This window comes from Typopeltis vanoorti, chromosome 3, assembly GCF_054136105.1.
Source record: "Typopeltis vanoorti isolate ZY-2024b chromosome 3, IOZ_Tvanoo_1.0, whole genome shotgun sequence".
Lineage (NCBI taxonomy): Eukaryota > Metazoa > Arthropoda > Arachnida > Uropygi > Thelyphonidae > Typopeltis > Typopeltis vanoorti.
The window spans coordinates 18,328,422-18,352,166 of NC_143551.1; the positions used below are offsets into that span (position 1 = coordinate 18,328,422).

The 23,745-nt window shown below is 37.0% G+C and overlaps 1 protein-coding gene and 1 pseudogene across 2 annotated transcripts in view; both read right to left on the reverse strand.

Moving 5' to 3' along the window:
• The window catches only part of Tbc1d8-9 (TBC1 domain family member 8/9), a 571,393-nt gene that overhangs the window by 538,335 nt on the left and 9,313 nt on the right, over nt 1–23,745 (reverse strand). The gene's annotated exons all lie outside the window — the stretch shown is intronic.
• On the reverse strand, nt 9,141–9,257 carry LOC150107961 (5S ribosomal RNA; annotated as a pseudogene).

The following is a 23,745-nucleotide window of genomic DNA, read 5'->3' on the forward strand; positions in this document are numbered from 1 at the left end:
GGCTGGGTGACTTCACCGATCAACATATGGGACTTCTTGTTTCCAGGAATGTATGCGTCATGATGTCTTCTCAGATGTGATGCCTGCAGGTGCTCACACTGCTCTTATAGTATTAGGGCGATCTTTGCCCTATGTTGCTGAATAATACGCATCCTTTCATTTATAATATTTCACTAATGATTTCTCTCATATCTGCTCCTTTTTGCTGACTTACATTCATGGTAGACATATAGATACATTAATTTAAATTCACATAATTCACAGTTTATCATACAAGATGTTGTTACAAAAAGAAACATAGTTACACTGCCCTAAAAGATAAGTATGCATATATATATTTTTTTTGTTGATTGTTAGATTCTGGAATGGTGACGTCATGTAAAATTGAAGTCGCCTATTTCAGATCTAACACCCTACTTTCAATCGCTTAATTTATACTCTCACATTTCTTCCACCATCCTTTAAACCCAAAACTCCATTTACTTCAATAATTTCAGTTTCGCAGCTTTCAGTACTAATTTCTACTAAAATAATCACAAAAGATATTATTATTATTATTATGTAACACCTCCAGGAGTCCAAAGACTCATCGAGGGAGGGTTTACTCTACAACTCTCTGTCTCCACCACGCAATCCACCACCAACAGCATCTACTGCCCACCACTAGTATTTTCACAGACATCCATACCCACGGCAGGATTCGAACCCGCAGCCTTTTGGCTGGAGAGTGGATACGCTAACCACTCAGCCAGCAGGCCTAGCTGGCCGAGTGGTTAGCGTATAACATATATATATATATATAATTAATATATTTAAAATATATATATAAAATTAATTTTAAAAAAAAAAGAAAGAAAGAAATAGAAAATCCATAGTCCGTCCATGGTACAAATGTACTACAGGTTTACAAAAACCTTTCATGAGTTGGAGTCTGTCAGTCAGTTTCAATTTATGATTGAAGCAACTAAGAATATGAGGCAGTGTTTTATGAGGCAATGTCCATAAATTGTGTGTTCTTATAGCCAGTTTTTGCCTGTTTTGTAGAATGATAACCCAAGTTTCAGGGAAGAAAAATGTATCACCTCCTTATGAGAATGACTAACTCACTTTCAGTTGAAAAGCCCTGATAAAGACTATCTTCACATCTTAGAGGGGGATTCAAATCCAGGTCTTTCCAATGAAAAGGCATCATCAAACCAACTGAGCTATTAAAAAAATTAAAGAAATTAATAGAATTTGACAATCTATTTGATTGAATAGTTTATGCATCAGTAATAAGTCATACTGTTGAAAGTTTTTTTTTTTTTTTTATCTTGGTTCTACTATACATTAAAGATACCAAGAAATTATATACTTGGTTTTAATTCTTTACCCAATTTTTGGCCTCGTAAAATATCTTCCATTTATCTGAAGATAAATGGAAGATGTTTTAAGCCATTGCTGTTTTGTAGATGACACAGTCATCTTTACTTCATGAATTACACTCATATTTGTGAACTCCACATTGCTAGCAAAATAACTGGTTTAAAGATAAAAATAAGATCCAAGTTATATTCAATAGCTATGTACAAGCATAAATAATAAAAATCGATGACAATGAAATTAAACAAGTGAATCGTATACTTAGGACAAATGGATATCAATGGATCACAATACAATGAAAGAAGTCAAAAGATGAACAATGCTTGGGTTGAAAGCATTGGGAAAATCTTAGTCAATATTCAAAAGTCAATTACCATTACCACTGAAAGGGAAAATTTTTAACCAGTGCATTCTCCCTATATTGTTGTGAACATATGGCTGTGAAACATGGAAATAAATGCAAAAGAAACTCAAAACTAAAAACAAAAAACATATGTGCACCATGTTGTCATTAACATATTAATTTTATTAAGAACAGATTTTCTATTTTTATTATTTAAGTTTGAAACATTTTTTCATTTAGAGAATTCAAAAAAAGAATAAGCAGATAAAAATAACATGCCAAAGAAACCAAAAGTTTAGCCATTTTTCAAGGCAATATGCCAACTCAGAAGCTCACCTGAAGAGGAGATCATCGAACCATACCCTGAACTCATTCACAGTTTCTGCACTCACCACATTTTAAGACAATGCATTCCATTAAAATTACTCTCCATGCAAAGAACCTACTTTTCACTCCCTGGCCCATATTCTCCTTATACAACTTCCAGAAATTGCCTCTACTTCTACCCTTGTCTCCCACAGCTCTATAAAAAATCTCCTCCACATTAATCTGGTAACAATCATTCACCAACTTGTATGTCTCAATCATATCCCCTCTTCTTCTATTCACAAGGCTCTCTCTAAGTTGCATTCCCCCAATCTCTTTTTGTATCTGATATTCTATAGACCTGACACTGGCTTAGTAAACCTTCTCTGGACACTCTCCAATAAATCCTCATTGCTGTGAAAACTAGACAACCAAATCTGCTCATAGTAGTAGGCCTTATGTGGCTTGATCAAAGCCTTATACAAGGGAACCATAACCTCTTTGTTTCTGCATGTCAAGGTCCGCATCAAATATACATATCAAATATACCCACAATATACTCTTTTTCTTCTTCTTCTTTTTCACATATTGGGCCTAGTGGCCTGTTACAGAGCTGTCCTTAGCCCTTCCAAACCGTACCCGTCTCGAGGATAAGGTGATTAGCCCTATGCCTCCCAGTGTGTCTGTAGATACATGTGTTTTAGTTTAATCCTTTATCCAAGTGTAAGTAAACAAAGTTTGCTCCTGAAGTATCTTCAGGACTGAGGCAACTCGTGGTAAAAGTGGACCAAGCTCTCGTCACTCCTTGACTTAGTATCTCCCATAATGCATAGCACATCTCCTTGCAGACATGAATAATGGTATGCATTAAGGGAAGGGCCACTAACTCTGGGTCTTGCTCCCACTGACGAGAGAGCAAGACCCAGAGGTGGTGATACTAAGATGGAAGCAATGGAGAGATCATATTTACCTATACGAGTTGGCAAACGGTGTCTCACCTTATTATTAAATTACTCTGGATTTAGAGAAAGATGTTGGAAGTTTTTTTCCACTTATTTGTTTACATGTGGATAAAGGATTAAACTAAATTCATTATAGTCTAACCAAGTGGAAAAAAAACTTCCAACATGCATGTGTTCAAGGGGCCAGTTTGCCTGTTCTGGGGGGGGGACGAAAAACCAAGTTTCCGGGTGAAAAAAACCCCTACCTCCGTATACGACCTGTTAACTCACCTTTCATTGAAAGAGACCAGATAAAGGTTCTTCATAGAGAAAGTGACCATGACGGGAATAATCGAATCCAGGTCTTTCTAACCAAAGGGCTTTGTCTATACCAATTGAACTACGGAGGCTCTCCACAATATACTCATTTTTGTTAACCCAATTTCTCTTTGAGTTCATTTAACTCTCTCTTTCTCTGGGACAGCCTTCTCCATGGCTATAATTTTCAATTCAAGAAACACATTAACAGATTCCTTCTTTCTCTATAACCACATGTTCATATGTACCATATATTGCAGTCTATGTGACTTCTCATGTGAAATTTTTTTTTTCTTTTAATTGTGTGCATTGAGGAATTCTCCAATAGCCTGCTGAGATGTATCCGACCAAACATGGACCAACCATAAAAAATAAATATCTCCTATACTCAAACTGGATCCTTTAGTCTACATACCTTAGTTCAGATTTAGCATATTCTTTGAACAATATGATATTTCCTATTAAAATATATACACCTCACAAATATAGGGATCTTTCAAATATGGAAATTTCAAATAATTAACTTTGTCAGTTAACCAATTCCTGAATGGATTAGCATGTTATCTGATTTCTGAAATATGCTTATGTGTTAAGACTTAAGTGCTAGGAGGAACTCATGTTGGAGACTTAATGGAATAAAACAGCACTGGGAAAGAATAAACGTTATTTAATTCTTCCAATATTTCACAAGATCTAAGATCTACAACAGGTGCTACAGATTAACCCTGCTATAAATGATCAAAGCAGCAAAATCTCTTACCCCCCCTTTACCACTCATATGATATCATACCATTATAAAATTTTAAACTTTAGCCATTTTAAAATTTCTATTGAAACTCTAATTGTAAATAATACCGACATATTGGTCAGCTTTGACATCATCTAACTGTTTACCAATATTCTCTTAAATTACAACACTTTAAAAAAAAAAAAATTTTTTTTAAGTTTTCAACTTTTGTTATTAGAGATCTCTTTAACTTTGCCATCTATTCCAGATATTTCTCTTGGAAGAACAAAATTTACAACCAGATAGAAGGCATCACTACAGGTTTCTCCGTTACCAATTTTTTATGAAAGAATTTGAAAAACAAGCTCTTAACTCAGTCCCTCTCAATCCTTCTATATAGCTAATGTAGATGATATGTTCTCTATAAGGCCTCATGGTCCAGACACATTCAACCCTTTTCTCTATCATCTTAATAGTCTATACCCCTACTAAGATCCAATATATTATTATTTATTTATCATTATTTATATGGGCACTCCGTGGAGTCAAAAGATTTATCATGGGAGACCCACTTTATCCATTAACACAATACCTTTCATAGATCTCCTTAAACCTATTAACTGTTGGGGGGCTCACAACTACCTCTTGCAATCCATTCCACTTATTCACCTCTCTAAGAAAAGAACTTAGTCTACACACCCTTATTAAACCACACTCTTAGACAGCTTCCAAGTGTGATCCCTTGTTTTTTACCATGTACTGAAAAATTTCTTCTGTGTCAATCTTATTGTATCCCTTTAGTAAGTTATAAGTTTCTATCATATCCCCTCTGTTCTTCCTGTCAGCTAAACTCTGCAACCCACACACCCTCAAAACATCTGCATAGGGAATAATTCCACAGACCTGTCACCAGCTTGGTCACTCATCTCTGAATCCTCTCCACCACCACCCAATCCCCAAGAAACGAATTACCATAAGGTAATTTATATCCTACATGCTCCATTACACACAATGCATATATTGCATGTAGCTTCCAAGTAACTAATGAACATTTATATTTACATTTTTGTAACAACATTCATATTTATATTTTTACATCTGCATGTACATATTGCTATATTTACACTATATTATTATTACCCAAGACCCCATGGAGTCAAAGACTCATCTAGGAAGTCCTTTTATCAAACACACAGCTCATCATACCGTGCTTTAAACACACTCAAATTCTCTGAGGATACCACACTCTCAGGCAAGGCATTCACAACTGTGCATGAAAAAAACCTGCATCTCACTCCCCTACTCACACCCTCCTTATACAGCTTTCAGGAATGACCTCTGGTTCTCCCCTGATCTCCCACTATTTTCTGTAAAACCTCTCCAGCATTGATCCTATAACAACCTCTTAATAACGTGTAGGTCTCTATCATATCTGCCCTGCTCCTCCTCCTGTCCACCAGCCTCTGCAAGTTGCATCTTTTCAATCTCTCCTCATACTCGACATTCCAGAGGTTAGAAACTACCTTAGTCAGTTGCCTCTGGATCCTCTCCAATATCTCTTCATCCTTCTGAAAACCAGGTGACCAAATCTGGGCACAATAGTTCATGTGTGGCCTAATCAAAGCCTTATACAATGGAACAAGAATCTCCCTACTTCTACAAGTCAGTGTCCTCTGCATACTCATACTCGACATTCCAGAGGTTAGAAACTACCTTAGTCAGTTGCCTCTGGATCCTCTCCAATATCTCTTCATCCTTCTGAAAACCAGGTGACCAAATCTGGGCACAATAGTTCATGTGTGGCCTAATCAAAGCCTTATACAATGGAACAAGAATCTCCCTACTTCTACAAGTCAGTGTCCTCTGCATCATTCCCAGAAGCCTTTGTGTTGTCTTCACAATTTTGGCCATGTGTCCCCTAAATTTCAGATCCTTATTCACTATCACCCCCAAATCTCTTATTTCCTCCACCTCCGACAATATATCCTCACCAAGCATAAATTCTGCATCCCATTTTTGTTTTCCAAATTTTAAAACCTTACATTTTGCAACATTGAACTCGCATTCCCATTCCTGTGCCCAATCACTCAATTTATTCACCTTAATAATTTCCCAATGTGTGGTCTTCTTGTAAGGCCACAACATCCTCTCTACTCTTCATGGTTCGTCCCAACTTTGCATGATCTGCAAACAACTGAATATTTCCATCCAAATCTTCACCAATATCATTAATATACAAGTTAAACAGCAATGGCCCTAAAACAGACCCCTGAGGCACACCACTAGTAACTTTCCTTTTCCTGGATATCGCTCTCCCATACACAAATTGTTGATACCTATCAGATAGCCAGTCTCCAATCCAATGCACCAATCTAATATCCAAACTCATCCACTCCAGTTTGACTAACAACTTATCATGCGGTAATCTATCAAAAGCCTTTGCAAAATCTAAGTATATAACTGTGTATCCTTCTCCTCTGTCCATGGAAGCAATCACCTTATTGTAATAAGTAAGTAGATTACTAAAACATGACCTCCCTTTAACAAATCCATGTTGTCAACCCAATTCTGGATCCTAGTTCTTACAAGCTTCTCCAACAACTTAACTACAACACTTGACACACAGATAGGCCTATAGTTTGATGATTGAGTTCTATCACCTCCTTTATGAAGTGGCACAACCTTGTCCTCCTTCCACTCCTTAGGAACTTGACCAAGTGCAAAACTCGTATTAAAAAAATATGTCAAGGCCAGCGTCAACTCCCTGGCACATTCCTTCAGAATACGTGGTGATATACTATCCATTCCCACAGCCTTATTTACATCTGGTTTGCTCAACTTCCCATCCATACACCTCTTGGTCACTTGCAGTCAGTCTCTCTTCCCCATCATCAATTGTTCTCAATCTCTCCACGAAGTCAAATTCACAAGATTGAAAGACCTTTATGAACTGCTCATTAAGTATCTCCACCACACCTTCTGCAACAGCTGTCTTTATACCATTTTCTCCAATCAATGTCATCCTTCCATAATCATTCTTTTTTTTTTTCTGGCTACATATCGAAAGAACTCCTTAGGATTCTTTTTGGCTTCATTAGCTAACTGCTGTTCATACTAGTTCACCAACCAAGTCACCCACCTTGCCTGGTCTTTGTAATCCTCGTGGAATTGGTTATTTCCACTTCTCTTATGCTGCCTCCATAATGCCCTTTTTTCCTCTGTATCGCATGCTTAATCTCTTTATTCATCTATCTCACACCTACCTTATTTAACCTTCTCACCCTTGGAATACATTTAGACACTGCATCTACTAGATAGTTTTTGAAAATCCCCCAAGCTGCATTGATCTCTTTTCCAGCTAACTCCTCATTCCATGCTACACCTGCAAACTGTCTCCTGAGCTTCTCATAATCACTCCCCCCCCCACCTTGTAGTTCCACATATACCCTTTTTTTACAGAGGTCCTCACACTGCTGGCAAACACCCAGGTAATCACCTCATGGTCACTCTCACCAACTGGTGGGTGATTTGACACTTCATTTATGATTACATCCTCTGATGAGATGACCAAATCCAAGACCCTCAATCCTCGCTGTCTGAGGTAGTTATCCCTCAAAAAACTCAAGAAATTCATTTTCTTTATTTCCAGTTGCTATCTCATCATTCCAGTCTATATTGGCTAATTTGATTATACATTTCATAGTCAACATCATCCAAATTTCCTGGTCTATAGCAACATCTGACCAAGTATTTCATTCCATTCAACTCCATCTCACACCATACTGCCTCAAAAACCACTGACACTATTTCCCCCTCTTGCATCTCTATTTTGTATGGACATAACTCTTTCTCTATCATCAATAGCACTCCCCCTCCCTTTTTACCCCTTCTATCTTCACGAAACATATCATATCCTTCCATCTCTATTCCTGTCAGGATGTCTTTCTCATCTAACCATGTCTCACTTATTCCAACAATTTTTGAGTGAACAGACTCAAATAGTGCAACCATTTCATTTGCCTTGTTTCTTACACTTCTAGCATTTATATACAAACACAACAGCTCATTTCTGGATCTACAGCTAGTTCCACTAATAACATTCATTCGATGTGATCTCTCCATGCTCGAATGGGGTCATTTCACTTTCTGCTTATTCATTTTAAAACCCTCTTCAATTCCAACTGTTTCCTCTTGATCCCAGATCATCCCATTCCTTTCCTGTCTACACATGCTCTCACATCCTCTTGGAGCATCCACCTTTCTCATGCTGTGTACCCCTGTCCATCCTGAGCCTCCCTGTTCATCTTGCACACCCATTCTCTCATTTTCCACACTCATGCCACTTACTTCCTCATTTATAACCACTTTTCAATCTCTTCTGTTGTACTCTCCTGCTCTTCCACATCAATTCCACGATCTGATTTGTTCTCTATACTCACTTCTCTATCTTCCAGCAACAGTCTCTCCAAATGACTCACACCATAACCACTCAAATGCAGTTAATCACTCCCATACAGTTTACTTCGTCCTTCAAACTCATTCCACACATTAACAAATTGTACTCCCACCCCCCTCCTTACACATTTCAGCCAACATACCATTCATAATCCTTGCTCTCTGCCTCATCTCACCACAGTCATGCCTAGAAAACATGCTTGCTACCCTTCCTGTCACACTATTCTCTTTTATCTGTCTAAGCAGCCTCCTGATATCCATTCTGATGCAAGTCATTCGTACCTATTAAAACCATCAACCCCTTTGATCGCTCCCTCCTCATATCCAATGCCTCAATCACTCTACTCATTTTACCACCTGGAAAACATACCTTGTGCATCCTCTCATCCAGTACACCTTTAATAATGGAGTCACCATACAATGCCACTCGCTTGTCTTTCGTTAACTCTTTCATACCTACTTGATTTGTTTCAATTGTTTTCACCACCCGAATTTTCTTAATTTCACTCCGCATCCATTTCATCTCTTGCCTCATCCAACCCAATTCAACTTTTGAATCTTGCATCACATTCTCTCTATCATTCAATCTTTCTAATTTTAGAACTCTCAACTCCCGCTTCACACTTTCGCTCTCAATCATCCTTTTGAGTTTCTGTACTTTTGGTCCATGCGTCCAACAAATAATTAATGCCAGCAGCACCCAGGGTTCCCATGTACACCCTCCCAAGTACTAACTGGGCTCAGGTTTGCTTAACTTCAGTGATCGGACAAGAACTAGTGCATTCAAACCGAACTGGCAGCTGACAAATATAATCCAAACATTATCAGTAATTTATGTTACATTGCAGTGATTGAAAGATCTTATTGGTTTGTTTATAGCCACTTCTTTAGCCAGCTGATCTGCCCTCTCTTTCCTGGTACCCGAGTATGAGCCCTCATCCAGCAGAACTTGGTTTCCCATCCCTCTAGAGTGAAATTCCATACCAGATTTACTATTCTCGCTGTAAGTTGTTGTTGTGGTGGTCTTTTGATGAGAGGTGGTGAGTTCTAATTCCCAGAAATATGCAAGTGAATAAACTACATCAAGCTGTTCTGCTTGGGCCAGAGAGGATGCAGTCTAGAGCAGCATTCTTTTATAATGGATTGTCTGTAATATACAATGAAAGAACAACCAACATTTTTTTTTCTGTTTTGCTCTCATCAGTATATATATATGGAATTTATCACTGTCAGAGCTTTCCTTCTCCTTAAAATGTTTTCTTTGCTGGGTAAGGCCACCTGCTGTAGTGAAGCAGAAATTCGTAACAACTGGGATCAATGTTGACATTTCCGTTATATCTTCCAGAAGTGACTTCATAAGAAGAAGTGACTTCATATATTCTTGCATTTTCAGGAAGATCAGAGTTAGACCAGCAATAGAGCAAGCTTCCTCAAAAGATATTGTCCTATATCCTATAATTATTTGTATGGTTATAAGGCAATAAACTCCGTTTTTGTCACTTTTTCTTAGATTTTAATGCATCTTTCTAAGTGGATGCAGCATAAGGTATCAAGGGTAGTTTAGCTCTGGTATATATTGCTTTCAGTGCTCAGTAGTCCAACAAAGTAGTCCAGTTTATCCTTGCCAATTTTGCTAGAAGGTTTACGATTTGTAATTTTTTTTTTTTTTCAACATATGCAATGTGCTTGTTGAAGTTAAATTTGTTGTCTATTGTTACTCCTAGGTATTTTAGCTCACTGGCTAGAACTTCCTGTTCATGAAGACCGTTACAGGTTTTTACGTGAACTGTGGAGCACTTTAGACTTGGTACTACTGAAGATAAGTTTCTTCTCACATGCCCACTTCACAACTTTAAACAGTTCTTTGTTGGCTATTACTTCTAACTGTAAGCCGTTGCGTCCCCGAATTATTTTCATTGTATCATTAGCAAATGCTATGACTTTTGTTTCAATAGTGAAAGGAAGTCTTAATAAGGAGTTGTACTGGATGTTCCAAAAACCTGGTCCTCGTATGACTTCTTCTTTCATTACTGTGGTTTTCAATATCATGGTTGCTCTTCTGTCTGTAAAATAATTTTATGGAAGGTAGAGTAGGTTTTTTGGAGATTTGAAATCCCTTAATTGAGTTTATGGCTGGCCACCACGCAGCATCAAAGACTCCTTGTACATCTAGTGAGATCAGCAGTAAGTCTTTTTTTTTTTGTGGTAGACAACTCTTTACCTTCCATAATTGCATCTTGAGTGCTTGATTGAGGTCTAAATGCATACTGATTGCAGCTTATTATGTCTCGTGAATAGACAAAATGCATTATTCAGTTTATCAGAAGTTTTTCTAGTACCTTACCAGTGACCTTTATGATTTACTAATTTCATCAGATGTTTCTTTTCCCTTGTGGGCATAATTTTAAAGCATTTCCATAATAAAGGAAATCACCCTTTCTTCAGGAATTCATTGTAAACTGTTCTTATGAATGCTGGGAATTTGACAAACACTGTTAGGAATACGTCACTGATTATTCCATCCTCTCGAGGGGTTTTTTCTTGGATCCATTGATCTTAATATTGATTCGATTTCATTAGACGTAATTTCATCATCATTAGGTGTGTCTATGTCTGTTTCCATTCTTTGTCTTTTTGTGGATTACTTCATTTGTTGATTCCTCATCAGGAACAAACTTGTTATTCATAACAGCTGCAGTTTCTGCTAAGTTTTTAGTGTAAGAGCCATTTGTTTTCTTAATAGTTGACAATACAAGTGTTGCTTTATTCATGATTGCTGCTAATTTATATATATGGTTCCAAGAATTTGATGCAGTCGAAAGAGTATAGAATTTTTTTCATTATTCTGTTGAATATTGAATTTTGGACTGATAGCAGTATTTAGCTTTATAGTAGTTCTGCCATCTGCTTCGTTTGAATCTTGATTGTTGTAGGTTCTTTGATATAGTTGTCTAACTGCATTTACAAGTTTTCTTAAAGCTGTCAGTTTGTCATTCAGCCAAGGTACTGTTTATCTGCAATCAATGTTTAGCTTCTTGGGCAGGGTTGCCGAGAGAAATTTTTGGGCCCGTGACAAGTCTGTGGTCAGGGCCCCACTTAAAAAAGTGCATCACTTTTGTTTAGTAAAAAAAGTCATATAAAACATTAAACATTTATTTAAAAAAGTGTACAATAAATTCGAAATTCAATACATTACATACCATACAAAATACAAACGGGGTGCTTAAGGGTCAAAGCTGTATAACTGAGAGGAGACCTCCACGTAGCCTTTAAAGGAATGCGGAGAACTGACCACGGCTTCTGACCTAATGTCCAATCCTCACCTTCTCGCGGTGCACCCTGTTGGGTATCTACTTTGATACTGAACGAACGAGGATGGGCTGGCAATTTGGGATTTAGCCGACCAAATTGTATTCTTATTGGTTAAACCAAAATAAAAAATGATGGTACAACATGACAAAATTTCATGCCGGCTGGGGCGTCGCCCGGTTAAACAAGGCCCCCGTTGTTTTCGCCAGGGAACCAGGGCGAACAGCGAAAAGTCAGCTACTGGAACAAATCTGAAAACAAACCCCAACTCAACATCACCAGAGTTAAAGATCGGTACTATCAACGTAAGAAGCCTGAATGGCAAAGAAATGGAGCTAGCTGAGGAATTAGATAAGTACCAGATCGACATAATAGGGGTGACTGAAACAAAAAAGACCAAAACTGGTGAGATCTTTCTGAGCAATAAATACAAAATGTTATATTCAGGCAATAACAATCAAGGAAAAGAAGGAGTAGCTATAGTATTCAACACAAAATACGAGGCTAATCTTCTTGAATGGCAGTCAGTCTCAAGTAGAGTAATGTGGGCAAATATGAGAATGGGGAACTGGACAATGAGACTTATTTGTGCCTATGGTCCCACAGAAGGTTCTACTAAGGTAGAAGTGGAGGAATTTTTTGAGGCTTTAGAAAAAGCAACTGACACAATGAAAAAGGAAAAGTTCGTCCTTGTTGGGGATCTAAATAGTAGAGTAGGAAATGATTGTGAGACATACAAAAATATTTTGGGAAAATTTGGAGAAAAGAGCAAAGCTAATAATAATGGCAAATATCTGTTGGATTTCTGCTCAGGACATGGACTGGTTATTACTAACACCATGTTCCAACATAAAAATGTGCACAAATTCACATGGAGAGAAGAGGCTAGGAATAAGAAAAGTCTCATTGACTATGTTATTGTTGATAGTGATGTTTTCTCCCTGGTGCAGGACACCAGAGTGTACAGAGGATTTGAAATTGGAAGTGATCACTATTTAGTCTTGAGCAGGATAAAATTGAATTTCATATTGAAAAGAATAACATGTAAGAAAGTTTTAAAGCAAATAAAAGTTGAGCAGCTCTCAGATGTAAACTGTAGACTAAAATACAGAAATATTATTGAAAAGAAAATGAAAGAGTTTGAGAACAGGAATCAAACCTTGGAGATTCAGTGGCAAACTCTGAAGGAAACATTGATTGATTCTGCCAGAGAGGCATGTGGTGAGGTTGTGTGCAAAGATAAAAAAATCAGAACTCCCTGGTGGACACAGGAAGTTAAAGAGGCAGTGAAGGAAAAGAAGAAAGCATATCAAAAGTTCCTGGCAAATAAGTCAGCTTTTACTCTTACAGAATACAGAGACAAATGTAAGAAAGCTAAACAGTGTGTAAAACTAGCTAAACAAAAGTCATGGGAGGACTTTGGCAAGAATATAGAAAATAAATATCAAGAAGGTGGCAAAATATTCTGGAGGTTGTTGAAGAAGCTTAGGAATGGAGGAAAGAGTGCTGTAAAAGGAATTAGAGATGATAAAGGTGAAATGAAAACAGGAGAAAAAGATATCCTTGAAGTATGGAGTAATTACTTTGAAAAACTGCTAAATGAAACAAGCAGTGATGACAGCACAGTGATAAAAAACACTGACCAGGCATGCAGTCAGGAATACATATCCATACTTGAAGTAGAAAAAGCCATCAAAGGCTTGAAATGTGGAAAGGCAGCAGGAGTAGATGATATTCGACCAGAAATGCTGAAGTATGGTGGTATAAGAGTCTTACAGTGGCTGCACTGCATAGTTCAGAAAGCCTGGACAGAGGGACGAATTCCCGATGATTGGAGTAGAGCTCTCATAGTACCATATATAAAAAGGGAAATAAAACTGAATGTGAGAATTACAGAGGTATTTCCCTACTGAGTGTTCCTGGCAAGATCTATGCAAGTATACTTGAGAAACGGTTGAGAAGAATTGTGGAAGAAAAGCTTGGTGAAGAACAAGCTGGATTCAGGCCAAATAGAGGCTGTCAGGATCAGATCTTCACTTTACGACAAATAGTCCAGAAAGCATGGGAATATAACAAAGATCTGTATTTAAGTTTTGTCGATTTGGAAAAGGCATATGACAAGGTGCCAAGAGAGAAGCTATTCAATACGCTGCAGTTATATGGTGTCAATGGGGCATTATATCAAGCAATACTTAGTCTTTATTTGAGTTGTGAGTCAGCAGTTAGAATTGAAGGAAGTACAGGAAGATGGTTTAATGTTAAATCTGGTGTGAGACAAGGATGTACATTATCCCCTCTGTTATTCATTATCTATATGGATCACATTATGAAGGAATGTGGTATTAAACCTGATATCAAAATTGGAGATGTTAATGTCAGCTCTTTGCTTTATGCGGATGATGTTATACTTCTAAATAAATCCGCTACAAGTCTGCAAGATTCTCTGACTAAATTGAATAGCTGTTGTAATAGATATGGTATGAAGGTCAGCAATAAAAAGACAAAGACAATGAAAATAGGCAGAATCATTGAAAATGTCAACTGTGTTGTGAATGGAGAACCTGTGGAACAAGTAAAACATTTCAGCTACTTAGGCACAATTTTTACTGAAGATGGTAAACTAAATATAGAAATAGACAACAGAATCAGCAAAGCTGGTATCGTGGGAAGTCAATTGAATAAATTCATATGGAATAAGAAAGAAATTAGTCGGAACACTAAATTAGCTGTATACAAGACTGTGTTCAAACCAATTTTAACTTATGGATCTGAGAGCTGGGTCAGAAGTAAAACACTTGACCAAAGACTAGAGACCGCAGATATGAGAGTCCTGAGAAAGATTAGAGGCGTGAACAGATGGCATCAATGGCAATATCATATTAAAAATGAGGATATTACAAAAGAACTTGACATTGTCAGCATCCAGGAATGCGTTAGCAGAGCTAATCTCAGATGGTATGGTCACTTAAATAGAATGGGAGAGGAAAGATTAGCAAAACAAGTGTTCTCTGCCAGGTTGGCAGGAAAACGACCCAGAGGAAGACCAAGATACAGGTGGATTGATACGGTACAAAGTGCCTTAGACGATAGAAATATAAGATCTGATAATGTTGGAGTCTTGACAAGTAACAGACTGCTTTGGAGGAAAATTGTAGATAGGAAGTTAGTAATGATGTAATTTTTTCATGTAGTACTGTCATATCCTGTACACCCCTTGAGGGTACATGGCAGGAATTTGATGATGATGATGATGATGATGACAAAATACAAACATTAAATAAAAAGAGAATTTAACTTGTACATATTTGGTCTGATGTATTACAATAAATAACTTTTATTATTAAAAGACCAGAAGATAAATGATAAAATATATATACAAAGAGCCAACAAGTTTCACTAGCCACTGTCTAGCATTTTCAAGGCTGAACTGCTGTGAAAACAAATGCATTGAGTTACATTTCAAACAACATACACTTTAGTAACTGTTAGGCTGTTACATTTGATCATTCTGTTTGAAGGCGTGCATGTGTTCGAAAGCTTCAGTCAGATATCGGTACATGACCACGTGTTTTGTAGTTGTTTGCATATTGTAATTCTGTTGAACTGAGAGAGATGATGAGATTTTTCCATATGTCTTTAAGAACAATGCCCTGATTTCTATTTAAATTATTGCCTGTGCGTAATATCACAGCTGCTTCTTTTAAAGTTCTGTATTTGTAGTCATTCTCGATGTAAGGCATACAACTGTTTTTCCAATCTATTACGTGATTTGATGTTGAGAAATGATGTGCTAAACCAGATGTGATGATTCTATTATGATTGATATCCCCCACATGTTCCTACTGTCTTATTCCAAAACTTCTCGAAGTCTGACAACGTAAGAAAGGCCACACGTGCATGGAATTTCATATACTCCAGGACATTTGAAGAACGGTACCTCATCTTTAGGTGATCCTAAGATTTGTCTGATCATGGTAGTTGGTTTAAAAACCACTCTGATGTTATGAGCTTTTAACATTCTTGCCAATTTTGTGGAAACTGAATTAATATATGGAATGACAGCTGTGGACACATACTAGGGTACTGTAACACGTTGTTGGTGGTTGTCTTTAAATAGCCATTTCTTTAAAATGTTAGAAGGGTATCCATTAAGAGATAGAGTTTTAGATATCAGTGACAGTTCTCTCTGTACCTCTGTTTCTTTTGAAATCGACCTTAAGGCTCTATTACGGAGCATGTGAATGATGCTGTGTTTTTGTGATCTATGATGGTTGGACGAATAATGTAGATATCTACCAGTATCTGTGGGTTTCCTGTAAATGGACAGTTGGAAATTGTTATCTTCTTTCTTCACTAGGATGTCAAGAAAAGGAAGTTCTTTGTTCTTCTCTAGTTCTATAGTGAATTTGATCTTATTGTGTAGTGAGTTGATTTTGTTCAGAAATACGAGACGGTTTTCCATGGTGTCTTTCCAGATGATGAACACGTCATCGACATATCTCCACCAAATTGATGGTTTTGGTACAATGGTGGAAAGAATATCCTGTTCAAGTTTTTCCATAAAAAGGTCTGCGCATGGTGGTGACAGAGGGCTACGCATGGCTAGTCCTTCTAATTGTTTGTATACAGTGTTGTTGAATTTGAAGAAATTTGAATTCAGGCAATGATGAAACAGTTGTGTGATGTCTTGAGGGAAAAGATCTTGCAGAATGTTAACTACCTCTACGATCGGTACATTAGTGAATAAGGACACTACATCCAGACTAGCCATAATGTCCGTTTCTGATATTTTAATACTCTTGATTTTTTCTACAAATTGTTGAGACTTTTTAATGTAGGTCTCTGAGTGTGTCTAATTGTTCCTTTCATTAATTTTGCCAGATGCTTTGCTAGTAGGTATGTAGGTGATGATCTTCCATCAACTATTGGACGAAGAGGAACGTTTCTTTATGAATCTTGGGAGCTCCATAAAGGCGTGGAGTGATAGGATGCAATGATTTAAGTTGTTTTTTTAAGTTCATCCGACCAGCCGGTCATATTGCGGATAAGAGCGTTAGTTTCCAGATGATTACTCATGATGGGATTTTTATCTAAGACTTGGTAAGCGGAAATGTCTGCTAGTAACAAATTAATCTTGTCGAAGTAATCTTTCGAGTTGAGAATGACCGTTGAATTTCCTTTATCGGCTTTTGTTATTATAATGTCTTTGTTGTTACGTAAGTTGCGGAGAGCTTTTTTATCATAAGGAGTGATATTAGGTATTGGTGGTTTTGCTGAAGCAAGAATAATCATACTCTTGAACCTGATCGCATTTGCTGTAGCCTCCGGAAGAGGAAAAAGACTTTTTTCTATCCCACATATGTAATCCATTTTAGGGATAAAATTAGGGGAGATGGCAAAGTTGAAACCCTTTTTTAGGATTTCTGATTCGTGATTAGAAAGCTTGTGATCTGAAAAGTTAAAAATCACTTTGTTGTTAGGCAGACTGTGATGCGACTGGAATTTTTTCTTATATAGAAATTCGAATTTTTTAATTTGTCTAATTTTACTCGTCGTGAAAGTTTTTTCGTAGCTACGATGTAATACTTGGTCAATATCATTCCACGTCGTGTAGTCTAAACTGTTCGATATGTCATCAAATTGATCTCTACACTTCGCGTCAATAATGTTAAGCTCATACCTGGTATGTTGTATCCTTTCTCTTAATAGCGCTAATGAAGTCTTGTGATATATTCTTTTTGCTGCTGTAGATTGGATATGCCCTTTTACTACTAAGAACTTCGGGATGATAGCGAAATCTCTACATCTCTTCAGAAAAGTAAGGTGGTTTAGTAACTTAGCTTTTTTGCATTTGTTCTTCTCAAAGCACCGAACTTTATGTTTCATTTGTGAACTTAACTTGTATATATTTGGTCTGATGTATTACAATAAATAACTTCATCATCATCAAATTCCTGCCATGTACCCTCAAGGGGTGTACAGGATATGATAGTACTACATGAAAAAATTACATCATTATTAATTTCCTATCTACAATTTTCCTCCAAATCAGTCTGTTACTTGTCAACACTCCAATATTATCAGCTCTTATATTTCTATCGTCTAAAGCACTTTGTACCGTATCAATCCACCTATATCTTGGTCTACCTCTGGGTTGTTTTCCTGCCAACCTGGCAGAGAACACTTGTTTTGCTAATCTTTCCTTGCCCATTCTGTTTAAGTGACCATACCACCTGAGATTAGCTCTGCTAACACATTCCTGGATGCTGACAATGTCAAGTTCTTTCCTAATATCCTCGTTTTTAATATGATACTGCCATTGATGCCATCTGTTCACGCCTATAATCTTTCTCAGGACTCTCATATCTGAAGATTCAAGTCTTTGGTCAAGTGTTTTACTTCTGACCCAGCTCTCAGATCCATAAGTTAAAACTGGTTTGAACACTGTCTTGTATACAGCTAATTTAGTGTTGCGACTAATTTCTCTCTTATTCCATATGAATTTATTCAATTGACTTCCCACCATACCAGCTTTGCTGATTCTGTTGTCTATTTCTATATTTAATTTACCATCTTCAGTAAAAATCGTGCCTAAATAGCTGAAATGTTTTACTTGTTCCACAGGTTCTCCATTCACAACACAGTTGACATTTTCAATGATTCTGCCTATTTTCATTGTCTTTGTCTTTTTATTGCTGACTTTCATACCATATCTATTACAAGAGCTATTCAATTTAGTCAGAGAATCTTGCAGACTTGTAGCGGATTTATTTAGAAGTATAACATCATCCGCATAAAGCAAAGAGCTGATATTAATATCTCCAATTTCGATATCATGTTTAATACCACTTTCCTTCATAATGCAATCCATATATATAATGAATAACAGAGGGGATAATGTACATCCTTGTCTCACACCAGATTTAACATTAAACCAACTTCCTGTACTTCCTTCAATTCTAACCGCTGACTTACAACTCAAATAAAGACTAAGTATTGCTTGATATAATGTCCCATTAACACCATATAACTGCAGCGTATTGAATAGTTTCTCTCTTGGCACCTTGTCATATGCCTTTTCCAGATCGACAAAACTTAAATACAGATCTTTGTTATATTCCCATGCTTTCTTGACTATTTGTTGTAAAGTGAAGATCTGATCCTGACAGCCTCTATTTGGCCTGAATCCAGCTTGTTCTTCACCAAGCTTTTCTTCCACAATTCTTCTCAACCGTTTCTCAAGTATACTTGCATAAATCTTGCCAGGAAAACTCAGTAGGGAAATACCTCTGTAATTCTCACATGCAGTTTTATTTCCCTTTTTATATATGGGTACTATGAGAGCTCTACTCCAATCATCAGGAATTCGTCCCTCTGTCCAGGCTTTCTGAACTATGCAGTGCAGCCACTGTAAGACTCTTATACCACCATACTTGGCATTTCTGGTCAAATATCATCTACTCCTGCTGCCTTTCCACATTTCAAGCCTTTGATGGCTTTTTCTACTTCAAGTATGGATATGTATTCCTGACTGCATGCCTGGTCAGTGTTTTTTACCACTGTGCTGTCATCACTGCTTGTTTCATTTAGCAGTTTTTCAAAGTAATTGCTCCATACTTCAAGGATATCTTTTTCTCCTGTTTTCATGTCACCTTTATCATCTCTAATTCCTTTTATAGCACTCTTTCCTCGATTCTTAAGCTTCTTCAACAACCTCCAGAATATTTTGCCACCTTCTTGATATTTATTTTCTATATTCTTGCCAAAGTCCTCCCATGACTTTTGTTTAGCTAGTTTTACACAGTGTTTAGCATTCTTGCATTTGTCTCTATATTCTCTAAGAGCACAACCTGACTTATTTGACAGGAACTTTTGGTATGCTTTCTTCTTTTCCTTCACTGCCTCTTTAACCTCCTGTGACCACCAGGGAGTTCTGATTTTTTCATCCTTACAAACAACCTCACCACATGCCTCTCTGGCAGAATCAATCAATGTTTTCTTCAGAGTTTGCCAATGAATCTCCAAGGTTTGATTCCTGTTCTCAAACTCTTTCATTTTTCCTTCAATAATCTTTGTGTATTTTTGTCTACAGCTCACATCTGAGAGCTGCTCAACTTTTATTCACTTTAAAACTTTTTTACATGTTATTCTTTTCAATATGAAATTCAATTTTATCCTGCTCAAGACTAAACAGTGATCGCTTCCAATTTCAAATCCTCTGTACACTCTGGTGTCCTGCACCAGGGAGAAAACATCACTATCAACAATAACATAGTCAATGAGACTTTTCTTATTCCTAGCCTCTTCTCTCCATGTGAATTTGTGCACATTTTTATGTTGGAACATGGTGTTAGTAATAACCAGTCCATGTCCTGAGCAGAAATCCAACAGATATTTGCCATTAATATTAGCTTTGCTCTTTTCTCCAAATTTTCCCAAAATATTTTTGTATGACAATCATTTCCTACAAGGACCTATTATATCCCAACAAGGACCAACTTTTCATTTTTCATTGTGTCAGTTGCTTTTTCTAAAGCCTCAAAAAATTCCTCCACTTCTACCTTAGTAGAACCTTCTGTGGGACCATAGGCACAAATAAGTCTCATTGTCCAGTTCCCCATTCTCATATTTGCCCACATTACTCTACTTGAGACTGACTGCCATTCAAGAAGATTAGCCTCGTATTTTGTTTTGAATACTATGGCTACTCCTTCTTTTTCTTGATTGTCATTGCCTGAATATAACATTTTGTATTTATTGCTCAGAAAGACCTCACCAGTTTTGGTCATTTTTGTTTCAGTCACCCCTATTATGTCGATCTGGTACTTATCTAATTCATCAGCTAGCTCCATTTCTTTGCCATTCAGGCTTCTTACGTTGATAGTACCGATCTTTAACTCTGGTGATGTTGAGTTGGGGTTTATTTTCAGATTTGTTCCAGTAGCTGACTTTTCGCTGTTCGCCCTGGTTCCCTGGCGAAAACAACGGGGACCTTGTTTAACCGGGCGACGCCCCAGCCGGCATGAAATTTTGTCATGTTGTACCATCATTCTATATTTTGGTTTAACCAATAAGAATACAATTTGGTCGGCTAAATCCCAAATTGCCAGCCCATCCTCGTCTGTTCAGTATCCAAGTAGATACCCAACAGGGTGCACCACGAGAAGGTGAGGATTGGACATTAGGTCAGAAGCCCTGGTCGGTTCTCCGCATTCCTTTAAAGGCTATATGGAGGTCTCCTCTCAGTTATACAGCTTTGACCATTAAGCACCCCCAATAAATAACTTTTATTATTAAAAGACCAGAAGATAAATGATAAAATATATATACAAAGAGCCAACAAATTTCACTAGCCACTGTCTAGCATTTTCAAGGCTGAACTGGTGTGAAAACAAATGCATTCAGTTACATTTGATCATTCTGTTTGAAGGCGTGCATGTGTTCGAAAGTTTCAGTCAGATATCGGTACATGACCACATGTTTTGTAGTTGTTTGCATATTGTAATTCTGTTGAACTGAGAGAGATGATGAGATTTTTCCATATGTCTTTAAGAACAATGCCCTGATTTCTATTTAAATTATTACCTGTGCGTAATACCACAGCTGCTTCTTTTAAAGTTCTGTATTTGTAGTCATTCTCGATGTAAGGCATAGAACTGTTTTTCCAATCTATTACGTGATTTGATGTTGAGAAATGATGTGCTAAACCAGATGTGATGATTCTATTATGATTGACATCCCCCACATGTTCCTTCTGTCTTATTTCAAAACTTCTCGAAGTCTGACCAATGTAAGAAAGGCCACACGTGCATGGAATTTCATATACTCCAGGACATTTGAAGAACGGTACCTCATCTTTAGGTGATCCTAAGATTTGTCTGATCATGGTAGTTGGTTTAAAAACCACTCTGATGTTATGAGCTTTTAACATTCTTGCCAATTTTGTGGAAACTGAATTAATATATGGAATGACAGCTGTGGACACATACTGGGGTACTGTAACACGTTGTTGGTGGTTATCTTTAAATAGCCATTTGTTTAAAATGTTAGAAGGGTATCCATTAAGAGATAGAGTTTTAGATATTAGTGACAGTTCTCTCTGTACCTCTGTTTCTTTTGAAATCGACCTTAAGGCTCTATTACGGAGCATGTGAATGATGCTGTGTTTTTGTGATCTATGATGGTTGGACGAATAATGTAGATATCTACCAGTATCTGTGGGTTTCCTGTAAATGGACAGTTGGAAATTGTTAACTTCTTTCTTCACTAGGATGTCAAGAAAAGGAAGTTCTTTGTTCTTCTCTAGTTCTATAGTGAATTTGATCTTATTGTGTAGTGAGTTGATTTTGTTCAGAAATACGAGAAGGTTTTCCATGGTGTCTTTCCAGATGATGAACATGTCATCGACATATCTCCACCAAATTGATGGTTTTGGTACAATGGTGGAAAGAATATCCTTTTCAAGTTTTTCCATAAAAAGGTCTGCGCATGGTGGTGACAGAGGGCTACTCATGGCTAGTCCTTCTAATTGTTTGTATACAGTGTTGTTGAATTTAAAGAAATTTGAATTCAGGCAATGATGAAACAGTTGTGTGATGTCTTGAGAGAAAAGATCTTGCAGAATGTTAACTACCTCTACGATCGGTACATTAGTGAATAAGGACACTACATCCAGACTAGCCATAATGTCCGTTTCTGATATAGGTACAGAGAGAACTGTCACTAATATCTAAAACTCTATCTCTTAATGGATACCCTTCTAACATTTTAAACAAATGGCTATTTATAGATAACCACCAACAACGTGTTACAGTACTCGAATATGTGTCCACAGCTGTCATTCCATATATTAATTCAGTTTCCATAAAATTGGCAAGAATGTTAAAAGCTCATAACATCAGAGTGGTTTTTTAAAACCAACTACCATGATCAGACAAATCTTAGGATCACCTAAAGATGAGGTACCGTTCTTCAAATGTCCTGGAGTATATGAAATTCCATGCACGTGTGGCCTTTCTTACATTGGTCAGACTTCGAGAAGTTTTGGAATAAGACAGAAGGAACATATGGGGGATGTCAATCATAATAGAATCATCAGATCTGGTTTAGCACATAATTTCTCAACATCAAATCACGTAATAGATTGGAAAAACAGTTCTATGCCTTACAGCGAGAATGACTACAAATATAGAACTTTAAAAGAAGCAGCTGTGGTATTATGCACAGGCAATAATTTAAATAGAAATCAGGGCATTGTTCTTAAAGACATATGGAAAAATCTCATCATCTCTCTCAGTTCAACAGAATTACAATATGCAAACAACTACAAAACACATGGTCATGTACCGATATCTGACTGAAGCTTTCGAACACATGCACGCCTTCAAACAGAATGATCAATTGTAACGGCCTAACAGTTACTAAAGTGTATGTTTTTTGAAATGTAACTCAATGCATTTGTTTTCACAGCAGTTCAGCCTTGAAAATGCTAGACAGTGGCTAGTGAAACTTGTTGGCTCTTTGTATATATATTTTATCATTTATCTTCTGGTCTTTTAATAATAAAAGTTATTTATTATAAAAAGAGAATTTTTAAATTTTTATTGCCTCATCCACTTCCTCACTTTATGGTAAGTGAAATCTTTAATCACCTCGTCATAATCAATTTTCATTGCCAGGTCATGTTCTATTGATAGCAAAGCTAAGCGATTTAATCTTTCCTGGAGCATTGATCTACAGAAGCTCTTTATTGATGAAAGTTTACTAAACGCTCTTTCACCTTCGGCAACTGTTAATGGTATTGTGCAAAAAATTCTGATTGAAGTACATATTTCCGGAAAAACACTGTGAAGTCGAAATTTATAAATGGTAGTTAATAAATCTAGTCCTGGTATAACATCTTTAAACGTGGCGTTATAAATCTTTCTATGTGATAGATTACGGTCGGCATCGAAAAGGGCCCAACGGTCGGGCCCTTGACAAAA